Here is a 26,035-nt window from a genome sequence, read left to right on the forward strand (position 1 = left end):
CTTTTTTTCTTTCTTTTTTTTTTTTTTTCCTTTCTGGATTGAACAGACATATATGAAGCTGCCTTTTGCACCAGAAATAATAACAATAATAACAATAATAATAATAATAATAATAAAGCAAGCTGTTTATATCTACTTTCACATAACGTATGTATAGCTGTGCTGCAGGGGCTTTGAAGTGATCCATGTAGTTATCATTCCTGGATGCAGTTATAAGCAAAAGCCTATAGAATGTGTTTATTTTGGAAAGTTACGTAAGAATAATTGTTAGTGTGTCTGACAGATGATGCCAGCATTTTATCTGCTTTACCCTCTTCTCTTGCCCCACTATTCTTCCTTCCTTTATTCCTTCAATCTTGCTGATGCTCTCAGTGTCACCATTGCTCATATGTTTTCTTCCCTTCTACAGTGATTTTTCTGTGTTCCCAATATGTGTCTGGTTATTGGAATATCAGTTCCAGCAGGAGTCTGAGAACTTAGATTTCCAAGAAGACATTTCAAGCCACTAAGTGGCCCAGATATTTGGAGTTTTAGACAAAACCTTCCAGGTCAAAGATGACAGCTGCATGTGTCTCTAGTGTATTTAGTCTCTACAATGCAAAGGATTTCTATATGCCTGACTGCAGGTTTCTGACTGCGTTGCAAGCCTGTGGAGGTGGCATATGTGCACACTTTGCTTGAAACTGCCTCATATTTGTGCCACAGTTGGAGCTTAGAACCAGTGACTTGGCAGAAAAAAATAGCATGTGGTTTTTCAGAGAAGGGGGAGAGAACCACATCTGCACTCAAAAAACAGGCCTCAGATAGAGGGTAGACAAAACTCTACTCAGCAATAAAAGGGAGAGAGACCAAGGTGACAAGGGTGAAGCCAAATGCATTCTTGATTTGCTTGGCATATGCATGAAATCATATTAATCTCTTTTTATGGTGCTACTTACCTTCACCCTTGGTTTTGTTTGATGAATATTCATTAAATAGAGTTAATACAACTTTTTTCTTCAAATATGAATAATAAACTTTATCAAAAAGTCATAAATTTGAAATTATTTTCCTTTTGTAATAAAGGAGGAATTAACAGATTGACAGTAGATTTTGTAAGTATATTTCAGGACATTGTTGGAGGTAGAATGATGCTGACCCAGGAAAGGAGACAATATTGTTTTTTGTTATTTTTTAACTCGAATCTTTCCAAATGGATCAGCAGCGTGCAGCTTCTTTCTCAGGGAAACTAGTTGTCAATGATCTTAGGTGAGCTGATCCAGCTCACAGCCCAAAGAAATGTTAGCCGGTCAGGATTACAGTTAAGTGCCATATAATTTTTATTATGTCTTCTCTCATATTCTGCACCTCAGTGTGCCATGCTCAAACTTGAAAGATGAAGTGAGTTGCAGTCTAAAACTGCCAATGAGTAGACAGAGTGAGGAAAGGACATCTGTGAGATTTCCAGCCTTGGTGGTTTTGCAGGAACAAATGGAGGGTTCATTTCAGTAGTGCATGCAGAGGATTTGGACTCAAACTGGGGAGGAACTTGGATTTCCCTACATTGTAAGTCATACAATAAGTAACAGTGGATATCTCTAGCCTGATAGATAACTGATACACAGACAAGCTACAGCTGTCGTCCTCAAAGAAACTGGTGCATCCAATATTTCAATTCTGACTTTCCTTCCCTCACATCATCCACCACTCCTCAATCATCTCCTTTGAAAATCTCATGATTTTTAAATGAGAATTAGAAGAGCATACATTATCTAAATATTGTTAGCTGTTACCATGTCAACAACTATATTCCATGTTAGAGCAGTCTATGTACGGATTTGATTGAAAGTGTACTGAATCCTTATCCCTCTCAAAACTAACCTCATCTCACCAGCCTAAGCAAAAGCCACGCCAGGAGGAGAAAGCCCAAGAAGAGCAGAAAGGGCTTTCTGAGGAAAACTGCAGAGCTCTGTAAAATGGCTGAAAGACAAACAGACAAGCATGTAAGGACACTCAATAGAAATGTGATATGGATTCCTGAAGTATGCTGCTTATTTAGGGATCTTTATACAACTCTTTTTCTCCTTAGACACAGATGAAAGAGGACAGATGAACAAATGCGCAAGTTTATGCTTCTTAAAACTAACATACTGCTTTCTGCATACCACTGTAAGTTTGATTTCTTCTGCCTCCATAGCATTTTAGAGTAATAAAATCAGGAGTGATTTCTGTGCCAAAAATGTTTGCTTTGTTAATAGAGATTATTTAATAAGTAAATCCTTTTCCACTTGAGGGGGAAGCAGCACTTTAAATAACAAAACTGACCATAGAGGAACTAAATGGATCCTAGAGGTCATTTAGTCCATTTCCCTGAACCCAATGGCAGAAGTCATATTCCATCATTTTTGACATCTCCTTGCCTAACTAGTTCTTCAAGTTCTTACAGGTGAAGGACCTTATGACCTTCCTAAGGGGCACAGCCCCTTGTATCCCTCTGCTTAATGAGTAGAAAAAAGAAGCTATTGCTCTCATCTGAAATCACCTTTGCAGCAATTTGAGACAGTGGATCTGGAGAATGGTTTATCAGTGTTGGCTGTGCAATAATCTTTCATATAGCAATTCAAGACAGTTATCTTGTCTTATCTGCAGCCTACTGCACGTCTGTGTGAATTGAGTGCACCCTCAGCAAGTTTGCTGAAGACACCAAGCTGAGTGGTGTTGTTGACACCGTGGAAGGAAGTGATGCCATTCAGAGGGACCTCAACAGACTCAAAAGGTGAGCCCTGGTGAATCTAATGAGGTTCAGCACAGCAAAGTGTAAGGTTTTGCACTTGGGCCGGAGGAATCTTAGGTATATATACAGACTAGGAGGAACAATCCTTGAGAGCAGCCCTGCGGAGAAGGACATGGGGTTTCCGGTGGATGAAAAACTTAACATGAGCCAGCAGTATGCTCTTGCAAGGAGTGGCCAGCAGGGACAAGGAGGTGATTGTTCCTCTTTACTTACTCTGCTCTTGTGAGGCCCCATTTGGAGTACTGTGTCCAGGTCTGGAGCCCCCAGTACAAGAAAGACAGCTGTTGGAGAGGGTACAGAGAAGGGCCGCAAAGATGATCAGAGAGCTGGAGCATCTCCCCTGTGAAGACAGGCTGAGGGAGCTGGGCTTGTTCAGCCTGGAGAAGAGAGATCCGCAGAGTGACGTCATTGCAGTCGTCCTATAAACAGGAGGGGAGTCAACACTTTACAAGGGTAGGTAATGGCAGGACAAGGTGAAATGGTTTTAAATTGAGGGAGGGAAGATTTAGGTTGGATATCAGGAGGAAGTTCTTTACCAAGAGAGTGGTGAGGTGCTGGAACAGGCTGTCCAGAGAAGCTGTGGATGCCTCATCCCTGGAGGTGTTCAAGGCCAGGTTCGATGTGGCCCTGGGCAACCAGGTCTAGTATTAGATATGGAGGTTGGTGACCCTGCCTGTGGCAGGGGTGTTGGAGCTTGATGATCCTTGAGGTCCCTTCCAACCCAAGCCTTTCCACGCTTGCTATGATATTGCATTATGTATATCCCTACTGATAACCTCCTTTCTTATTTTTGTATCTGACATCATAGGTAATTTACAGAAAGATGTTCCACGTAAAGGATAGAAAATGTGCAGCAGCAAAGTTACAAAGCACCAAATCTGAAGACGTCCTTGTCATGGGCCTGTCATCTGCTACCTACGTATGTAGAGCACAGCCTGGAAAATTCCTCCGGGAACTCTTGGCTTGGCCAAGAGAAGGGTGAGGCTTGCCTGCTGCTTTAGGAGTAGGGGATTCCTGAAAGACCAGTTCTTTGACTCAACAAGTCAGATGATAATTATGTTGCTGCTCAGGCTAATAATGTGTATATATGTGAAGAATTCTGTACGCTATCAAAAGTCGCAATCACGATACAGATTATTACTTAGTTATTGTGAAATATGCCATGAGGAATTTAATGAGAACTTCTTCAGACTTGTTAACATAGAAGTCTTCTTAAATGCAGCCTGATATGTGAGGCTTAGTTCTCTTCACACAATGAAAGTAAAGGAGTGGGGAACCCTGTATATGTCCATTTTATCCCTCATCTTGGAATTATCCACAAAACAAAAATATATCCTTAAAAAGTAACCTGCTTATTACGTGCAACTGGGAAATGGAAAAGGCATGTAAACAGCAATAAAGCAGAGCTGGGAAATGAGCTAAAAAAAATCTACTCTAACTGGAAACATAAATCAAATTTAACAAAGGTTCTTTGCAAGAATTTGTTTATGGCTGCAGGCTCCACAGAGCCAAAGCCAGTATGTGGTTAGCTCACTGATAGTCCACAGAAGTTTGTCAGTCTGTTCAGTTCAGTGCCTTGCTGGGAGACTGTCCCCAAGATTCACATACTCGAATCTTTCGTTTCAGTTGGAAGGATAACAACGAGAAAGTAGTTCAGCTGTATGAATAAGACACATAACACAGAAAAAAGAAAAAAAGGTAAATGCATTCTCTTTCATTTCTTTTAAGAAAATTAAATGGGAATTTAGGTTAGACATAAGGAAGAACTTTTTTACAATAAGGGCAGTGAGAAACTGGAATAGGTTATCCAGAAAGGTGATAGATGTGCCATCTTTGGAGGCATTCATAGTCAGGCTGTGCTGGGCTCTGAGCAACATATCTAGCTGTAGCTGTCCCTGTTCATTGCAGGGGTGTTGGACTGGATGGCATTTAAGGGCCGCTTACAACTCAAAAAATTCCACGATTCTGTGAAATGCAATCAGCAGTTCTCATGGTAGAGCTAAAATGTAGCAGAGCTGATCACCACCCATCAAAAGTAAGTAAATCTGTAAATAAATAGAACCACCAACATCAAAGCACAAAATATGACAGAGTTAACACTTAAATCACTTTCCCTTCCCATTCTTGCACCATAGATGTTCATTCCTACTTTTCTGTTGTCCTTGAAAGCTCAACAGTTTTTACTGTTCTGCAGTTCTTGCTCTTCAGACTATTTGTTATCTTCTACAGTTTTGAGCTGTTCCAGTTCCAGCTAAGAAGACCTTACCCAAACCCAAGGCCTTCTGCTTATCTTTGATGAGAAGAACAGGACTATCATGTTTGTATAAAGAACACAGAGTTTGGTATAAGCATCATTTATCAGAATTTCCCCATGAAAATAGCAACATAGTTTTCACTGTGTATTTCTACCGTTTTTATGTAGGAAAGTAGATGATAATGCACGTAGATACTGGGAGAGAGGAAGAAATCCTATCACATCAGGGTAAGGGATTCTGCAAAGAGAAGATCAGTAGGACAGATGGGACATTTAAATGCTCAGTATTGGTGTAGAAAAAAAGCACGCAGAAAACCAATGGCAAATATATTTTGAAATCCCTTGTTTTGCTTCTTTGGAAAAAATTACTATGTAGAACACAGGCAAAAAAATAGATATAGAGCTACAGTGGCAAATCTCTGTGTTGGTAGCTTGGTTATTTTGACATAGAATCACACAATCATAGAGTGGCTTGGGTTGAAAGGGACCTCTGGGATCATCAATTCCAACTGCACTGCCATACCCAGCCAAGTGCAAGATCACATTGCCCAGGGTCCCATCCAACCTGGCCTTAAACACCTCCAGGGATGTGGTATACACAACCTTTCTGGGTAGCCTGTGCCAGTATCTCTGCACTCTCAGTAAAAAAACTTCCCCCTAACATCTAATCTAAATCTCCCCTCCCGTAGCTTAAAACCATTTCCCCTCATCTGATCACTGTCTACCCTTGTAAGGAGTTGATTTCTCTCATGTTTATAAACTCCCCTTAAATATTGGAAGGCTGCAGTGAGGTCTCCCTGCAGTCCTCTCTTTTCCAGGTCATAGTATACAAGATTGTGGTACACAAGAGCATAGATTCCTGATGAGAAAAAAAAGGGAAATTAACTAATGAGTTTTTCCTGGTTGAACAAAAACACTTGGTCAGTTGCTGCCTAGTGAGATGAATCTATAACTGCATGCAGAGGTGTGCACAGATATACCCCCAGAAGCTCTTTGACAATACTAATCAGCTTATTCAGCTGTGGGTGCTGCTGTTTTCTACCTCTCCAGTCCTTCACTGTAATCAAAACTGAGGCTGGGAATAAAAGGCAAAGTATTCCTGTTTCTTTCATTTCTCTGTAGAAGAGAGTGCTCATAAATAATAACAGAGAATAAGCCCATCCCTGATGAGGAGGGCTAAATTAACCAATATTCTCTTATTCTCCCATAACAAAGACTATGCATCTTTAACATTGCAATGTGAAGTTCACAGTTTTTTATTGAGTTGATTCAATTAATTGAATGGTTCTTTTATTTGAAGGGAAGGGAGCTTTCTCCAGCTTGCTGTGCTGCTAAAGGAGGAAGAGCTTTCACAGTTCTCACAACTTGCAAGTTTTTCCTCGTTAATCCTGAGAGTACTCAGATTTCTTCTTTGTCTCAGCAGCATCTGAAGCTTTTAAAGAATAGATGTGCCATTTCCCAGGGAATATATTCTTATCAAGAGCAGGCACTGAATATTTTGAAAACTTCAGCTGAAAATATTTTTTCACATCTAAGTACAGAAATAATCTACATACAATTATTTTTTTTTTTCCTCACTTATGGCTAAATGGACTGGATGCAGGGGATCAAAGGGCTTTAAAATCAAATGATCATTTGGCCATGATGAATGAATGCAGTGTGGGAGATCACTGTTACATTTTTTGTCCAAGCAAAAGGAGCTTAAAATTACTCAGTAGGGTAATTAAGTTCTAGCAGGAAGGGAAGGTGTGGAGCTGAGCTCAAAAAAAAACAGCACTTTCCTACTGTGGGTAGGCCAAGCTCTAGGATCTCTATGGAGATTGAAAAATGTGCTCAAACTGTGATTCTTTACAAGTCTAAAAAGAGTGACAAGCTATTTTGGCAAGCTGTCTGTACAGATGGATTTTTACAGATGGGAAGCATAGAAGACTGTCCCTTCTATTCTTCCTTCTAACTTCCTTTACAAATGTCATTTGTCAGAGAGGTGAGCTACAGGAAAGTGCTGTTCAAGCCAAAGAGGTCACTTCACATTTAAGGACAAGTAGGATAAGGGCCTTGCTCTGCACTGTCCTAAAGTGCAGCCTTTTTCCTTCATTAAAAAAACTAAGACTGAGAATTAACCATTTTTTGCATTAAAAAGCACCACCCATTGCTTTATTGGAGATGATCTAAGACTGAGAAGTTGATACAGCTCCCAGGCATTCCAGCTGTGGCTCAGTGCAGGCTGTCTGGTAGTAACATTCAAGATCAGTTTACTGCTGCTTATCATGTGCTGGTCATACTGTTTCAACCTGGAAGCCATCTCTGAATAGGACTCACGGTCAATAAAAGCAGCACCTAAACATGTTTCAATACCAAGACACCTTTCATGAGAGCAGATATTTCACAGGAAGTGTCTGCTTTCCCGGGGATATCTTCTTCTTTTAAATGAACATCTCAGAGCCAAAAAGACTTTAGTTCTTGGAAAAGACACTAGAAGTGTCAGATATCCTCCTTAAAAATGCTTCTGATGGTAAGTAGTCCTGACAGGCAGGCTGGTGGCAGGAGAGGGCCTGGCTGGCTCACCATGCCCATCTCCCTTCTTCAAAATCCTGCTCCTGTACTTCACAGGACACTGTCCCACACCTCCCCATCAGGAGATGACACCAATTCCTACCCTGTGATTTCCAAGCAAGTACAGGAAAAAACTGAAGATGGGGTTCAGCTCACTCCTTCTCATGTTTCAGCCAGCGCTGGGCTGAAGAGGTTGTAGCCATGTCCTCCTAATGGGGAGATGGAGATGCTACAATTTTCAGTGCAAAGAGAAGATATGAGCACTGCAGATCTTACACATTGGGGTCTCACAAGAGGCCATGCCTCACTCCATGCCACCTCAGGCCATCTGTATTTTCCCAGAAACAACTTACTCGTAAAGTACCATAACCGAGAGGATTTTTGGTAGGAACATTTTCCTGTCAGATGCCTGCTTGATTCTGTAGCCATGTAAGCATCAGATTTGTGATACTAACCCTATTCCACAATGATATGTTGCTTTACTGAAGAGCACAAAAATTGAAAATTAACAGAAGGAGAAACTGCCCCTAAAGATGCCATCTATAAACTAAGGCCTGGTAACAGCAGGCCTCAGCTCACAGGAATTAGCTGAAGTCTGTGCAGTGCTCTCAATACAATTTTACCACAAATCTTTTCTCCCTGTTCAAATCTCTGCGCATCACAAAACTGCCCAGGATGATTTACATTCTTTCTGTGTGATGAAACCTCAGAAATGATATTGCCTGTCACCCACTAACCAGTGTGCATCTTACATCTGTTTCCTGGACCTCAGGGCTTAGTGAACTGCAGTTTGGGAGTAAGAAACAGTCTGAAATAAACCTGATTATCTCCTACTCCATGACTGTTTGAGATTGCTTTCCTGACTGCAGTGACATTACATTTTTATCAGGAATGAAAAATTTGCTGTGATTTGCCCTTGTTTTGGAAATTTCATGTCAGTTAATTTCTCTCCTCATTCTGATATATTAAGGAATAACTTTTTCCTCATTAACTCCAAACACATGAGTATAGCTTATTTTTTTATAGTAGCAAACTAGTTCCTTTACATACATTTGCAAAAAAACATGATTTTGATTTTGAAATGCAAAATAATGCATAACAAATATTAAATAATCTTGCAACTGTTCTGTGAACATGCCAGCATAACAGCTGTCCTGAATCAGCTCACAGATCTCCTCAGTCCTGTACTCTGACCATACTGGATGCTTACAAATGAACTAAAAATCGACTGTTTCTCCCAGCACGACCCCCTGGTATTGAGAGTTTAAAGGTCTCCCAAGAGTAGCATTGCATGATATATCCAGAATGCCTCCTCTGTTCAACACTTTTTGAGTATGTTTGCTCTTTTTGCCAGATTAGCCCCTAACAATGACTTCTACAGTTTGATTTTGTTGGCTGAAAAGGAGTGCAGGGGTTTTGTTCTTTGTGCCACCTCTTATTTGTACTACATGCAACAGGGAACTAGGTGAGCCCTTTTCTCTTTCCCTGCAACTTCATTTTGGCAGCCTCTGTCACAACACTTTGTACTGCTCCTTTTCCAGGCTGAAGAGCCCGTGCCCATTTATCCTCTATCTGCAAAACACTCCCCACCTTTGACCACATCAGCTTTCTCCCTCCATGCAGATTCAAAGTGCCAGTGATATCTCCCTGGACCCATCCTGCATCATCCCATTGCCATCCTGTTATTCAGCTGGGGTTTGCTGGCTGCAGCTTAGTGCCCACGAAGCCTCATTGGAAGGCAGCTCCCTGCAGAAGGACCAGGGGCTGGACATGCCTGTGGCTCTGAGCGGGCAAACAGCTAGCCGTAGGGATGGGTAACTGCTGAGGCATGTGCTCTTTTGATGTCCCCCAGCTCCCTGTGGGTCTGAGGCAGCACATGGCCACATCTGTGTGGCAGAAGTGCAGCACTGCTGTGATGTGCCGTGGTGCTCACAGCTGCTGAGAGTGCAGGAGCTGGGGCATGAGGGGGTCAGAGAGGACCTCCCCAGGCAGCAGGAGAGCCCTGCTCTCCACATAACCCCTCTGGTTTCTGGAAACCCTCCTGGCCAGCAACAGTGGGGCCCCATGTAGGATCCAGCTGACTTTCATGGGGTAGGGAGAAGCAAAGTCCTGGTATGGCTCAGGGAAGGTAAGTCAAAATGCTGACCTACTTGGTGCAGCCACCTTGGAATGAAATAGGTTCTCCATGAAGCTGTGGAAATCTTACATCTCTGACAGCTTGGCTCCAGCCCCAGGCAGCAAGTCAAGGCGTGCAACACACTGCTATGCCTGGAGGTGTCTGTGTGTCTCCTCAGTCCCCGGCATACTATGAAGCCTGGCTGTGTGGCTGAAGTTTTCTGTTCCAAGTCTGTTTCTAGGACTGAAAGCCTTTGGCATATCTTCCACCATGCAGAAGCCTTCGTGGAAGCTCTCAACTGAGCAGTATCAGCACCCTGCATTGCACTGCACTGTGACCTCAGCCAGAGCAAGTTGGGGTGATTGGGCTGCAGGCAGTAGTGCAGGCCAAGGGCTTGTTTTGTCCTACTTTGTGCATTATGGGCCAGCTCAGCCTCACTGAGTTTCCCCTTCTCTGTGTTCACAACCTGTGACATGTTTATCAGAATAGAGAAAATTAACTGAACCTCTCAGAGTAGAAACATAAAAAGTTCTGAAATATTTTTGAAGGAGAAACAATGTAAGTCAACCTGAGTGTATGCAATTTTAAAATTGTTCACTGAAGTCCAAGCCACAAATTCAGTGTGATTTGCAAGCACGGCAGATGTGATCTCCTGCCCCAGTCTGAAGGCACCAATGTGTAAGCAGCTATAGTTAACTAATGAAAAACAGCATTTCAGTGTTGCTGAAAGATAAAAAAAAAAAGGTGAAATAAAAGAAAAAAGTAAAATTCTTATATAAAAATCATGTTGAAAATGAGACACATCACTTCCCAGCTGCTTTTTTTTTGACTCACAGTGAGATGCAGTAGTGCCCATTTTTAAGGTTTTAGTATTTCTCTTAAAAGCAGTAGGAAAATACATTCAGCAAAACATTGTCTAGAAAATTAGAGATTAAAGGCAATCTTTAGCTGAGATTCAGGAACTCCATTCTATTTAAAACAGTGTTTTTATTATTAATCATAAGAAATTGCATGAGAATTAAGTGGGTATGAGTAAAATAATATAGCAAATGACTTGACATTTTAATTCATAAATATGTTTTTATTTTAAAAAAGACCTGCTGAATAGCCAGAAAGTATCCTTTGTAGTTATAAACACAAACACATTTACAAGCTGAAAGTGTGTTTTAGATTGTTCCACAAAGCAGAACTCCATATGGCAGCTGAGGTCCAGAGCTGAGATGACTCAGGAAATGGGGAAGATGAAAAGATCAGCACGGTTTATTGAGCAGGTCTGACAGACCCTGCAGCATCCCCACTTTACTGATTGAAAGGGCAGATGCAAGAGCCGGCAATGCCGAAGACATGTTTTTAAGGAGCTGGAATTCACAGCTACGGATCTCAATATCTAATTTTCTAGTAAATAAGCATAAAATGCAGTTCATTTTAAGGTCTTTTGTATGTGGGATTTTACAGAGGGAATAGGCAATAGGAAATATGATTGATGATGGCTGTAAAATGACAGTGTATAAAGCAGATAGTAAAAAAAGTCTAGAAAATAGGCATGAAACGTATTTTTACAAGACTCAAGTGGTTGGAAGCAACTTTCTGAGCAGAGATTTTAGCTGATTAAGTGAGCAGTAAAGTCACCTATTCCGCATATATGAAAAATAGATAAGCAACTGGAAATTACCTGCATTTTCTCTTGGCTATGTTTTTACTTCAACAACTGTTTGCTTGCCTTGCTTGTGGAAGCAAAGCCCACTTCTGTGCTCTGAGCCTGCAGGAGCTGCACAGGGAGGAGGCTTGGCCCCTTCCCACAGCCCTCTGTGGCGGCTGCAACATGAGTGCTGCCAGCCTCAGCAGGGTGAAGGTGTGACAGCAGGCCAGCTTACAGCTGTCCTCCATCATGCGTGAGTTACAACCAGGATCAGCCCAAGCATTTGTGAAGTCTTCAAGCATCCCTGCAGCATGACTGCTGGCTGCATTGCATCCCTATGCCGTGTCCAGACTTCAGGTAGCTTTTTGGAGTGCATCTCCTGCTCCCTATGGCAGGCAGGCTTGCTCTCTCCTCTGCTCAGTGCAGCCCCAGCCCACCTTGGTGACACAGTGGATGCGCTGTGTGAACCTGCTAGCCAAGGCTGGGAATGTGTGTCTGGGGCAGAGGGAAGAGCATCTCTGACCCCTTCAGAAGTGGTTGGAAGCAGTAGTGGGAAGTGTTTGGACTGGGAGCTGGGCTGGTTGCTTCCTGTGCCACATCAGAACAGTGTGGGCCAAGATGCACAGGTGATGGCATCGGCGCAGCAGGTGGGCTTTGAGGGCAGAGCAAGAAAATGCTTTAGCAAACAAAGAGAGATTGTGTGCAGAGCAGCAGAGCTAATGGAGAAACAAAAAAGCGTGGATATAAGAGCTTACAGGAACAAAGAATGTGCAGAGGAAGGCTTTCTAGGACCTTATTTAAGGTTTGGTTGCATCCTGCCAGAAAACAGAATGCGTGGTCATTGGTAAAGGGAGGGTTGCTGGGTGACAGCCCTAGCCCAACAAAGCCGCAATCTCTGTCCCATCTTATGTCAATGCATGGTCTTCCCAGAATCTCCCTCTGGCACCATGATTCAATGGGGACAGAAGTGTGATGAGTGCCTACATTTCTGCCTCACTGTGGGGAATCCACAATCCATAGGATGGTAACAGCTTGAGCTTTAAGGGCATTTGAAAATGTTTATATTTTTACAGTGTGTACAAAGACTTGCTGATGTGAAAGCCCTTGACTTTTTAACATTAAAACTAAGTTTTAAGATTCAGCAAAATATATGTCTGTGTGTGTTCCTATGGTTTCTGAAGCCAAAACACATAGAAAATTAATAGACTGTCACTGAAGAGTCCAAAAGTGAGTCTATCAGGAAGAAAGGAAAATGTTCTTTGCTTCCTCTCACTTTCACAGTTATTGCTTTATTTCATATTGCTCTTGGCATTTTAGCTGGTGATTGAGATATTCAAAACCCATTCCTGACTCTTTATTCACTTCCACAATTTTTATGTGCACTACATCATCCTCGGCTCTGAACTTGCCCAGCATTGATTTCTCTTCCCAGTGTGATCTGAGTAGGAGATTTCCTTGTGTGCCTTCTTTTTGCACCACTGTGCTTGGAAACAAAGACCACCCTCAGCATGGAAATGTGTGGCTAGTGGAGGAGAAAAACAGAAGGAAGCCATAGGACCACAGCAGAAGGAGCTGCGTATATCACCTTCAGGAAACCTTCCCCATGTCCCATGGGAGGGTGCTTACATGAACAAGAAGGGGAGAAAGTCCCAAGCAGAGGGATCAGTGGCATGGAGGACGCAGACTCAAAGCAGAAATCTCTGGAGAAAAGCTCTTGGTAGTGAGAAGAAGCTCACACAGACATCTGTAGCTTCCATCATGCCAACAGCTACCTTCTCACCTACAGCTCTATGTGTGCCCCTGTGAGCCTAAAATGCCTAGAAAATAGGATGCATGGTTGCATCTCTTTCTGTTTTTCATTTGTTTGGGGCTGCTTGGGTCTGAGAAACACACTCACATCCACTATTGGAAAGAGAGAAAGGGCAATACAGTCCCAAATGTGGTGCCATCTTAGCATGTCATAGATGAAGAAGGATATTATTTCACTGAGTTGATCTTTCACACACTTCCTGTTTTTCCCTTTTCCTGTCTTGCCTTCTGGCTGCATCAGGTTCTGATCATCAGCTAAAGCAAATCCACAGAGCTCTATGGGTAAACACCTATGTAATGACCACCTTCTCATGGTGTGTTCTACAAGATATGCAGATTGCATTTTGCAGACTCCTGGTGCATAGGAAAGCACCACTGGGCTGTGTGGGGCATCTGCTGGCAATCACTGCAGTGGGTTTTGTTTAGCTGCAGCCTGACCGGGAAACTAATAGTTACAGTGTTTTAATATAACAATGTGTATAGAATATTATAATAGCAACTGCATAACATCGTGTAGGCTAGGCAACAACTGATATATGACCTTGTGGTGAGGGGTGAGAGGTCCCGGTACTGGAGCTGTGGGGTTTTGTGTAGATGCAAAGATAGCACCAGGAGTCACCACTACTCAGGACCTGGGCACAGGATTTGCTGATGGCAGGTGAACCCAAAAATGACAGCGGTGGCAGGAGCTGTGTGCCTGGACACAGGAGGCACCAGTGCCATGATGAGCCCCCATTCTGTGCAAGATAATGGGCACAAAGCTTGGGAGATCGACAGCAGATGGGCTCTGGTATGCTCCAGGAGGAGCCTATCACCTCCCAGAGTCTGAGAAATCTGCAGGCAGTGGACGCCCTTTTAGGTTTTGCCCTAAGGGGGATTTCCTCAAATCAAGATCAGAAGCTGCTAACTCATTTTAATTCCTCTTTGATTCAACAGATGAATTTATTGCTCACAGTCTGTGATGCAGATACAATCTGTAAAATTACATTATTGCCATTTTTGTCTTATTACAAGGGCAGAATTAGCTTCTGGGACATTTTATTTATTTATTTTACTTTGTTTTACTTTATTCTATTTAATCTTATTTAGGTGGTTTTATTTTTTCCCCTGTGTATAGCGTTACTCTGTTTGTATTGAATATGATGAGCTGGCTTTCCGTGTTTCTGTCTCTTCCCTTTAGCAGATGGACTTCCTCAGCAGGAAGCTCTGGCCAGGATAATCACTGCTGCAGATGGAAGGGTGTCCCCGAAAAGAGATCAAAGAGAATACCCATCATGGCAACCATTAGTGCAGGAAGTCTGGACAGCTGAGGCAGTGGTATGTTTTGAAACCTGATTAGGAAAGAGATGAAGTTTTTGACATCGGTGCCTGTGTCTGGGTGTTAATTGCAGGGGATGAGCTGGAGGGGGCAGACCACAGGGAGACTGCTAGTTTTCTCTGGTCTGTAAGGGCATCTCTTGTCACAAATCTGGGCTTGGTTCTTAGTTAAAACATCTCAGAAGACACTACAGTGAAATTCATCGTCTTTCTGGACACACAGAACATCTCTCCTAGAAGAATGCCCTTGTTTTTGAGACAGAAATGAAAAACCCTAGAGCTATCACAGTGCAAACATAACCTTCCCCAGTGAGCCACATCTTCCTTGCTATCTGAACTGAAGCAGACTATTACAGTTTACGTTAAGTCTGTACATCAATCCACTTACTCTGATCTTCATGTACAACATATCGATGTTCCATGTTATTATCCCCGTTTCCTGCTTGCATCAAGGCCATTCAATTAAAATTATTCATATCTCAGATACCTGATCTTACAGAAATGAGGAGACTTACTAACTGTAAGTAGATACCATGGCTGGAAAGATAATAAGTCAGTAAAGTGTTGCTCAGGTTTGTAGAAATTATATCCTTTGATATGCTGAAAGGTATCATCAAATGCAGATTGCTCATGTATTCACACAAGACAGGCATCCAAATCTCTATCCAAAGCTCGGTCAAAGGTGAATCCCTCAAATCTAAATCCAAAGCCGGATATACATGGCTCTAAATTTAATTCACTATACCGGCAAATGCTCTCAAGAGCTTAGACATCTTGAACTCACTGCTGTAGTTTTGAACTCTAGGGCACAAGATTTCTTTTCCCACACAACTCTGAGGCAAGGTAACAACAGATTGCAAATGTGTGATGAAACACTGCGTCCGTGTCATTTTTCTTCACAATTGAGCTATTTTTTTTCTGAGGGAGAGGCTTTGCAATGCCAGTGGGTGGTGCAAAGGGATTCACATTTATCTGCATACATAATGGTCTGAAAATATGGTAAAAAGAGCTCAATAAAAGCTGTCACATCCAAACCAGAAGGAGCGTGCATCTAGAACCTGAGAAATTTTGATAACCAAGGTACAACACAGAAACCAAATGCATGCATTGCTTTTGTAAAGCAGAGAAACTCTGAAAGAGAAACCCTATATGACTTGTTCAGTTTGCCATTGGCTATCAAGTTAAGGGCTTTTGGCCTTGAGAGTTTATGCTGCTGCTGCAAAGCTGCAAGAATTTTTATTTCTTTAAAAATACATTTCAAAGATCAGAAGTTGTTAAAACCACATGAGATTATTCATGATGAGATGGCTAGATGATTCAGGAAATTAGTAATGGTTTATGAGTCCTTTCGCCTTTTAGGTCATTGGCTTAAACAGAGCTCATTGCTGACCAGCTATTAAGCTTTGCTTTGAATTTTCTTAAGTGAAAACCAAGGATCCGGCTTTGCCATGTAGTTCCATGATGCAGTTTGCAGAGCCGCTATTCCTCTGCACATACAAAGATGACAGGACCACAAATAGCAGCACCCCAGCTGCAGACAGAAGTGTGATGCAGATAAGAGGATCCCAGAATACATTTTTGGCATGAGAAAGATGGGAAAAAGATCATGTGTGAAAACTCTGCACTGCTAAACAAGCACAAAGTCCAGAGCTGGGGGATATTGCTATGGAGAACTATTACAGCAAAGGAATTGCAGTCCTTTGGGGTAGCACAAAAATAACACCTTATTTTTTCCATCAAGTGCTGCATTCAGTAGGGGGTGGATAAAATCAGGTCTTCCTGTGCCTTATAGCCTTGATAGTGACATATTTATTCTTCCTCATGCATCTGGACAGGAAGTCAGATTATGAAACTTCTTAGTGGGACTGGAAATGCCATGTCACTGGTGCCAACATAGCAAAATACAATTTATTTTGTTTAATCTCTCCAAACGACATGAAATTATTTTGGACATCCGAGCCAAAACTTCTTTCTTTTTAAAATTTCTTTTAAATTGTGCTCTCAGGGGAGCGAGCACTGACTCCTCCAGATCATCATGTGTGGTCTTTCCCAAAGGATGAAGATTGATTCAGCTCAACCTTGGCCACAGCATAAAGGCAATGCAAGGCACACGCTGGCCTCTGCCACCACCTTGCTCCTTGGTTATTTCCTAAAGGAGAAAAGACATCCTAGACTTCCCCCTGTGGCAGTTATAGCACTTTTGGGACAAAAAACTTTCAGATTTGAATGGCTTCTACTGAGACTTCTGTAATGATGGGTCCTCAGGAAGCCAGATCTCTCAAGAGCCTTGAAAGACAAGCACTCTCTTCTGATGAAATATTAAACTTAGCAGGACATTGTTGCCCATATAGGAACAGATACATTATGCCTTTACAAGGCGTAAAACAATTTTATTGATCTGCTTTCAACACAGAGGTCCCATTTTTGGCATATTTACTTCCAGCCAGTAATAACATAAGTAAAATCTCACGTGAAATCTGCCTACCATGACGGCTGACCTCCTCTGAAGGTGCTCTGAGAACAGAACAAAATATTCTTATTGCAATGTCAGATATCCTTTGCTCATGATCACTGAACTACTAAACATGTGTCACGCTCCTAAAGTCTTTACAAAACTGGATCAGAAAAATATAGAAATTTTGTAAGAATGAAGAAAGGAAAAAAAAGAAAAACAAGTTTCTGTACCTCTTATACCTGACTCCCCAGCTTATTTTCTCCTAGATGTTGCCCTGCCCCTCCTGTGTATACTTGTAATTGATCCCAAGAAAATCTGGCATGTTTATCATATATTGCTAGAAGACAATATGGAATATGAGTCATGGGAGAGTAGATAATAAACACACTGGAATTTCCAACTCTTTCTGGTCAACATCTTACTGATATCACAGCTTATTAAGAGCATTACAATTTTATTTTGTAAATACCTTACTTGAACTCATCCTCCCTCTAAATGTATTTTTTCTTGATTATTCCCAATCATAAGTTCTTGACAAACTCTTAATTCCATTATCATTCCTTGGTGAAGTATTTGTAATTTTATTTTGAAAGGAGCAAGGAAATTTGCAACTGTCTTTCAGTTTTTATAAGGTGAGACGTGACTGTCTACAGAAAAAGTCAGTAGTTATTATCTCTTTACTGTTTTATGCGAGTTTTTGTTTCTTTGTGCACTTCAGGCTTTTCCCTCATCACTTATTTTGCTGCTTACATCCTTCAGAAGAATCAAATTTCTTTAAATATTTGTATCAAAGCAAATAGTCAAATCCAAACTATAGGAGGAAGAAAACAGACAGAAATGAAGAGATGCAATAAATACCTTCAAAGGCAAGTGAGTGGCCTTGAGAGGCTCAACGTTTAGCGGTTTCTGTGTTTAGATGAGGTGCTACCTGCACATCCAGCAGTTTGTAAACAGCCCAGATTTTTCATCCACAGTCCAACAAACAGATAATAAGACCACAGGCTCTGAAATCTGGACTAAAGAAAATTAACCAGCTGGCAACAACCTTTGTAAGAAGAAGACGATAATTTTCAGAGGACTTTTTATTCACAGTTTACTGATTAAATTAATGGACCGTTATGGGTTTCCTGCACTCAGACTTCTTGATCTAAATAAAAATTTGGTAAGAGCTCTCAGCCGGGAACACAAAAACTGGCTTCACTTCTGTGACTATATTGCACATGCAGTCTGTCACAGCTTGCAGCCATGTTCTTCATTCTGCAAAATGGCTTCTCAGTTTGGGTGCAGTCAGGACTATGTGCTGTTTTGCCATGTACACTATGTGCGTGTCTTAGAGCAACTTCAGTCTGTGGGAGCAAACACTGCAGTGAAAGAAATCAAAGACCTCAGCACTGCAGATGCTGACTCTTCAACTCCAGTGACTTCTGCACTGCAAGTGCCGCTGAGGAGGAGCAGGGATGTCTGTGAGGCTTTGGGACACCTTCCAGCTGCCACCGAGGAGCCATGGAGCTACTCAGGTGCCAATCAGCTCCTGAGAGAGCTGCAGAGCACAGGGGGGACACTGATGTGCAGCAGTGGCAGGGGTGGGGATGGGCAGTGAGGGTGCAGGGTGGGTCAGCTCTGGGACAAAAGGGCACTGGATCCAGGGACCACCTCTCCACACAGTCAGGAGAGATTTCACTCTTCCTTGCTCTCTGCTCATTTGCTCTCCCCTTTCCCTCGGGATGCATTTATTGCCATAAAGCTCACATACACCTTCAGGAGGACAGGCTCTGGGTGCAGGAGGACTCTGCACAGAAGCTGGCAGCTCTGGTGTCCTCTGCATTAATGCACATTGTCCCTCTGCCCTATCAGTTGGATGCCACAGGGCATCTTCTCCATGCCACCTCCAGTTCTCCTAGACACATATCTGTTCTCAAATCTCTACAAATGCCTCTATATGTAGAATCTTGCCAGCCTGATATTTTTATCCAAAGCTCAAGAATTTCTATAACAATGCATTTTAGAGTATCTCTTCATGTAATTTACAAGAAGAATCAAGAATCTAGAAGAATCAATTTAGGCACAACTTTGACATCCAAATAAAAATCAGATGACTGACCCACTGCCCCCCAAACTTCCAAAAGGTCTTAACTTAGTCATGTCTTAGAGAACCTGTACCCTGAGGCACAGTAGAGAGGGCTGCATGGGAGATGCAAACAGCTGAGCACTGAGCACGAGTGGCAGCACTACCTGTGGTCATCAACATCTGAAATGGAACACAGACAGCACTGCAAATGAGTTCCAGCTCTGTTTGTTGATAGTTACACCTCAGATTTGTACAACTATCCTCTCTTTTGCTGATTTGAAATTGTTTTGCAATTTCTCGTCATCTATCTTGTCTATTTGAAAGAAAAGATGGTATGAAGTAGCATATACTTATACTTGAACGGTAGTTCAAGGGCAATTTTAATCCAAACCATCCTTTCTGCTATTTTAAAAACTATGTATCCAAATGTAATTTCATGTAGCAAGAATTTACAAGATATACCTGAGTGTTTTTCTTGCCAGATTTCACAGAGAAACAAAGAGACATGGTTATTATGTTACTTTTAATAGAAATAATCTCAAAAGTCATGAGCTTCTGTCTTCATAAATATTTATTATGAAGTTTCCATTTGAATGTGATTAGATGTTAAATAGCAGTGTTCTGAAATATCATACTTGGCTGATGAAAATTTCAATTTTATGATAATAACAAGGTTTTAAGGCGGTATTTGTCTTCTACTTTTTCTTTTTCTTTTTTTTTCCAAACCAAGTATAAGATTATTCACATCCAAAGCATTTCTAACCACATCATCTTGCTGCTTCTCTTTCTCTGAGCATAGAGAAATTAATCTTTGGGGGAGTGGAGAAGAGTTTTGGGGTTATAAAATACAGTCTGCTTTGGAAGGTGGGTGTAATTCCATTAAAGCTTATTCTACTTAAACTCCAGATTCTTTTTCTTAGGTATATCCATTATTAATGAATTGCATAAAAGTATCTAAGTGTTTCTTCTCAGTAGCTCTTAGCACTGTTAATGGTTTATAATACGTTTATTGCTTTTTCACTGTTGCAGCCCCAAAGGCTCTGTTCAGATGACATTTTGGCTCTGGACAAGTGAGTAATTATCCCTACAAAAACAGAGGGCAAAGTTCTGATCAAGGCCTGAAAATACATCAGGGAACATGTGATTGACAAAGGAGAGAAATATTCTACAATAAAGGCATACACTGTATTCCAAAAGGGACACTGTCTTTCTTAAATTTTATAATACATGAAGGATTCTCACTTTCCTTAAAATCAGTACTGTTGATTCGTCTACCTCTTGTAGACATACATGGAAAAAAAAAAATCACAATTATTATTATTTCCACGTGGGAGAATATTAAATATTCCTGCATAAAAGGCATGGAGGAACAAGAGGAAAGAACTGAACAGGACAAGAAAAATAATAACTAAATACAGACATTTTGAGGCCATCCCAGGTCTGTTTGTACAAATAATAACCACGCAGGCCTTCAAGTTCAGTGGTGCTACGGATTCTTCCAAGAATGAGCATACTCTGCACCACATATGACAGAAGAGCAGCTTCAAGGGGGAAAAATGTGTATGGTTTGAGTTTAAAACCAGAGCTCATTTACGTTAAGAGATCAATCAGTGGGAAAACCCAATCGGCTGTGCTAGCCCATCAGTAAGTGAACTAATTGAATGCAGAGCATGGCAGAGCATGGGTGGCCTCCTTCCTCTTTCATCTGAGCACAAAATGTGCAGCAGCACTGGGTTTCCCCTCTGCACATCAAGCCTGCGCCCGCCAAGCAGCAGCTCTCCCAGCCAGACCTTGGTTCTCTGAGCCCATTGCACCTTCAGAACCAGCCTGGTGTGCAGGCTCAGCACCAGTCTGCAGGAGCACGATGGCAAAGCCAAGGTCCAGCCCCATGTTGCATGGGGGCTGGAGCAGACGTGGCTGCGTGCAGTATGCAGTGCTGCCAGCTCCCTAAATAAACATGCTTACATAACATGAAAATCATCCCATCTTTCCCCCTAGGTTATTTTGGCAGGAATGCTCACAGGAAATATCCCGTTAGTGGAGATAAAAGGTTTGATTTACTCTGTTCCTGATAATGCATAACTGCTTAATCGCAAGCACGTAATTAAACTCCATTGGGAAGATTGAAGTGACAAAATTGCTGAGCAAAGATGAGTTCCCCTAGAGAGGCAATCTTTGCATCAGCTGTATTTTTTTATAATGGGAATGAGGGGAACACAACTAAAAAGCTGGCATGTTTGGCAAGAGCTGTGGAGACCTGGGTTGGCAGGCTGGACGCAGCCAGCAGACAGCAGCAGAGGGAGGCCAGATAAGGTTTTAAACTAAGTGAGCCATGCTGAGCTGTTGGTGGGAGCAACTCCTCTGGAAAAGCAGCAAGGAGGTCAGGAATATCTGCAAGATCTGCAGAACCTGTTTCCGGGAACGAGACCCCAACATCCCAAGGCTGTGCTGACCCTGTTGAGAGTTGGTTGTGCAGAGCATTCACCCAAGCCTATCTTTTGAGAAGAATCCTTAAAAGCAAAATTATAAAGACCCATCCGCAGGGTGCATGCAAGGCACCTGAGCTAACGGCATCCCCAGGGCAGTTCGAGCGCATCTGTGTGGTGTAAATACAGGACAACTGCAGCAGACCCATGTCCAACAGAGCAAGCACACCAGGATGGCACTGCTCCCCAGCACAGAATAGTAGAGGTTGAAAGGGACCAGGGGTTGAGAACACCTAGACCAACCCCTGCAGAAGAAGGCTTCCCCCAGTAGGTTGCACAAACTGACAGCAGAACTGTGCTCTGGTTCTGTCCTGCAGTGCAGGAACAGGCCTTTAAGTAGAATCAGTAGAATCAGAAAGCTATTCTTCCCACAAATGGAAGGCTATTTTGCCAACACGCGTGAGTCATGATGCCTTTTATTGAAACCTGTTCTCCACTCATCTGGAAGCCAGCAGTAAAAGATATTTTTTAATTCCTTTGTCATGTAAATTCAGTGTCACCGCTGCGTGAGGCACCCTACCCTCCACAAAAGAACAATAGTTCACTGAGATGTCAGAACCTGGTGTGCACGTCCACAGCTCTAGGCTTCCTTTATATCTGCGTAAATGAATGAAGTTCTGTTTGCACATGGAAGAGCACTGCATTCATTTTCATTACTGATGATGAAGAAAGTCTGAGAGCGTCAAATAAAAAACACAAAAAATCTTCCATACACAAGAGCTGCTGTGTTCCCAAGCAGAAAGAAGACAGTCAGCTCCAGTTTGGAGAGCTGGGCTGTAGAAGTGCGAGTAAAGAACGTCACTTTGCAGGCTGTACAGCAAAAGAAGAAAAATCTCTGCTTCAGAAAATGGTGCTTGCTCTGAGCTGGCAAGAGCTATTTCAATAACAGGTTGTGGAGAATGCTATTTCAAAGTTTTGAAGTCTACAGAGTTTTGGAAGCAGTTGCTGAAATTTGTATCCAAAAGTGATTTAACTTCCCCAGTAAGTGATGTGTACAAATGGCACGCACACTAAACCACATACGCACGCAATGTATGAATTCCCACATTCTTGACTTCCCATTCCAGCTTTAACATTTTTTCCAGTGTAAAAAGAAATGAATCAAGCTTGCAATAGGACGTGTGTATAAATGCCAATAAAAAAATTAAAATCAGCTGCTATTTAAAAATTACAGAGCCCGGAGTACTTTGTTTAGGTACTTAATGATCTCATAAATTGTTTATACCACTGTGGGTAACCTGCTAGTGGTGGAACTATGTATGGCAAAGTCATTCTGAGTTTCTTTGGCTTTTTTTTGGTAGCATAACCTTTTATGGTGACCCAAATAGTTATAAAATCGCCAGGATCCATGGGACATATTGTTCTTCTGTGAACTGATTTCTTGTGGTGTGGTAATTCACCCATTTCAAAAGCATTTTTGTTGCTGCTACCAAAGTAGAGATGTGGACAAAAAAGAGTAAATGCTTATGTTCAATACTTCTCTTTGCTCCCACTTGTCCTGTTAAGAAAAAACAACATGGAAGCGGAATGGTGACAGCTTGTCAAGTATGAAAAGTTTCTGCAGCAAAGAAGAATTCCTCTCTGTCAGCCTGAAAGTACAAAGTACAGCACTCAAATTTTTTAGGAGAGAGTTTTCTATTGAGGTTTTGTCAGCATAATTACAGCAGGAATAAATTTACCAAAATAAATCTTCAGTTAATAAATGTCAGATCTGTCATCTTTAAAATCGTTTATGTATGATACAGGAAAAGAATGAGGCAAAGAAGTGTTACATTTTCTTTAATATCCTAAAAATAACACCACTAACCTGATAAATAAGAAGGGACATAGTGTAATACATGGAAGAAAAATATTTCATTTTTATTGTGATATTGCTTATAGTGAGTTCATCTGTACCTGTGTGAGAATATTATGCAGTGCAGAATGAAGAATCTCATTTCACTTGGTGGAAGATTCTCATTGTTATCTCCATTACCCATTTTTTCCAATTTTTTTTCCTTCTCAGTGTTGAATAGCGTCATTCTTCCTTGAGCATATAGGAAGGTGCATGGGCCAGGAAGGCTACATATTACCTTCTGCATCGTGAAAGCAGCACAAACATCTGTATTTTATTTCTGTGTCCACATCTTGAATCCTTCCTTTCAAGGGGAAAGGTTATTCTAAGGGCAGATCCAGAATGGCAGCTCTTTATTTGGCTTCAGGACTCATCCCAGCACCATCCCAGCCAGGCTTTATGTGGACCCTCTCTATCAAGGGGCAGAAATGGAGACCTGAGCATGACAGTTGGTATGGTGACACATTTTTCAAACAAATCTACATCTGCACATGTTACTTCCTCTTTAGTTTTCTCACACTTGCACTTCTATAGGCTACTATCATCTGTTGCAACTAGACAACAGCCAGCAAGAGCAAGCAAGTTAGAGGTTCTTACCCAGAGGACCTGAAACTTACAGAGTTGTGCATGGACTCTGAACCTGCCTGCAGCCCAGTGGACACATTTTGATGTTATCCTCACCAAGTAATTGCAAACCATTTGGAGGTAACAACATTCCTGGGGAAAATGCAGCATTGCTACAGCCAGTTGCCATCACTTATTGCAGCTGGACCTTCAATTCTAGAGGGATGTGACCAGGACCCGAAGTATCACTGAAATACCCCGTGGCAGATGTAAATAATGCAAAAGCAATTAATACTTCTGTGTGATCTGTAATGACTCTGTTCCCAAGTGCAGTAGAGTGGCTAGAAGAGCAACCTCTCTACTGCTACCTAAACACCTTCTAAGTGGCTCTCCCATTAAGGTTATACAAGACCCAGGGCAGTCCTCTGCAATATGATGTCAGCTCTGGCTCCTGGCCTGACACACACAATTACGCAACAGGACAAGATGAGAGGAGGACACAGAGGTGCTCTGGGGCTGACAATTTTTGAAATACAGTTTGCTCACACAGTTTCTATTGCAGTCAGTTATGAAAAAAGTCAAAGAGATCAGTATGGAAAATTCAGGTTGAACTAAAACATGCTGTCCTTCTTTCTTTTTGTTATATTATGCTTCACTCTTTTCATGTATCTGTCCTGATTTTCCCTCTCTTCAGTCTTGGCAGAGGTGCAGAAAGAAGCTCAGAAGTACATTGCATACAGCTGAGTAATGCTTCACTAAAGGAAGGGAATCTTTTTTTTCAGTTTTTCATGATTTTTCTTACTTTATGCATGAACTGTTAACCTACAAGGCTTCCTGATATTAGCATTCCTTCTGCACTGGTTAATTGTGCTAGTTGCAAGAAGCATGTGGAGAGGACGTGGAACCATCATTGATGGAGATGTTCTCACTATCGCAAGCGGGGAAAGGGAAGGCCTCTCCCATGTTGCACTGCTCAAGCACAGTGAGTAAAGGAACCCAACTTTTTTCCTCTCTGCCTATGTGCACTTACTCCAGCAGAGCAATGAGTGCTGGACAGTCATTGAAGAGTGACTGAGATGGAGAAAATCCCCAAACACCACCCTTCTAGGCCAGACTGTGTTCTTCTTTCTTTCTGTGGCCGTTCAGAGAGATCAGGGCTATCAACCATGAAACATGAAAACATTTCTATTCTCCTTCATGTTGGATACTAGGAAGAATTCCTTCTCAGAAAAAGTGGTGGTACATTGACACGGGCTGCCAGGGAGTTGGTGGAGTCACCGTCCCTGGAGGTGTTTAAGGAAAGGGTAGATGTAGTGGTGATTAGGGACATAGTTTAGTAGGCAATATTGGTGGTTGGCAGACCATTGGACTAGATGATCTTAGAGGTCTTTTCCATCCCTCATGATTCAGTGATTTTATAACTCAACATAAAAAAAATTGTATATTTGACCCAAGTGGAGGAGGGAATTGCCCAGGACGAGCAGGGATGCCGGCAAATGAAGGACACTATCTTAGTGCCAGCAAATACAGAGGGAGAAGAGGGACTGTCGTCTGTGGTCCAGCTATTTGATTCACTATGTGAAGGGAAAGTTTCTGACCATCCAAGCTCTCTGGGGAATTGCCAACAACCCAGAAAAACATAGAGGCTTGGGCTACCCTGTTCTTCCATTGAACACCTCCAGCCTGTTACTTATTTCCTATTTTCCTATCACCATGTGTACAGAGTTTAACCAGTCACTTATTCACTTGATCAGGAAATTGCATTTGGCTGATGTGTATGAGTCCTGCTTACTCATATGTAATTGTGCTTTCCTCTTGTGCTCAGGTTGGGACCAGTCAGAATAAAGTTAGAAAACTTCTTGAACAAAAACAATTTTGGCAATAAATATCTGAATAGTACATGCTGATAAAGTTCAGTCTGAATTAAATCTCTTGTACACAACTATTTACTACAGTTTTCTGTTTTATTTCTGATGTCAGGTCACATAAACTTATTTTGGTGATATTCTGGGAGAAGCCACCATAAGAAAACCACCCATCCAAAAACTCCCTTGCAAATGAAGAAAGTTGGATCTGTATGAAACAGGAGAAAGCAAAATCTTGGGTTAGAAAACACCTGCATCCCTGTGGAACTTTCAACTTTGATCTGACCTTTGTGGTTTGAACT

The 26,035-nt window shown here is 41.8% G+C and overlaps 1 protein-coding gene across 1 annotated transcript in view; it reads right to left on the reverse strand.

Annotated features, from left to right (window-relative positions):
- Positions 1 to 26,035, reverse strand: part of THBS4 (thrombospondin 4) — a 1,064,342-nt gene that overhangs the window by 461,406 nt on the left and 576,901 nt on the right. The window lies entirely within an intron of this gene.

Source organism: Meleagris gallopavo, chromosome Z, assembly GCF_000146605.3.
Source record: "Meleagris gallopavo isolate NT-WF06-2002-E0010 breed Aviagen turkey brand Nicholas breeding stock chromosome Z, Turkey_5.1, whole genome shotgun sequence".
Classification (NCBI taxonomy): Eukaryota; Metazoa; Chordata; class Aves; order Galliformes; family Phasianidae; genus Meleagris; species Meleagris gallopavo.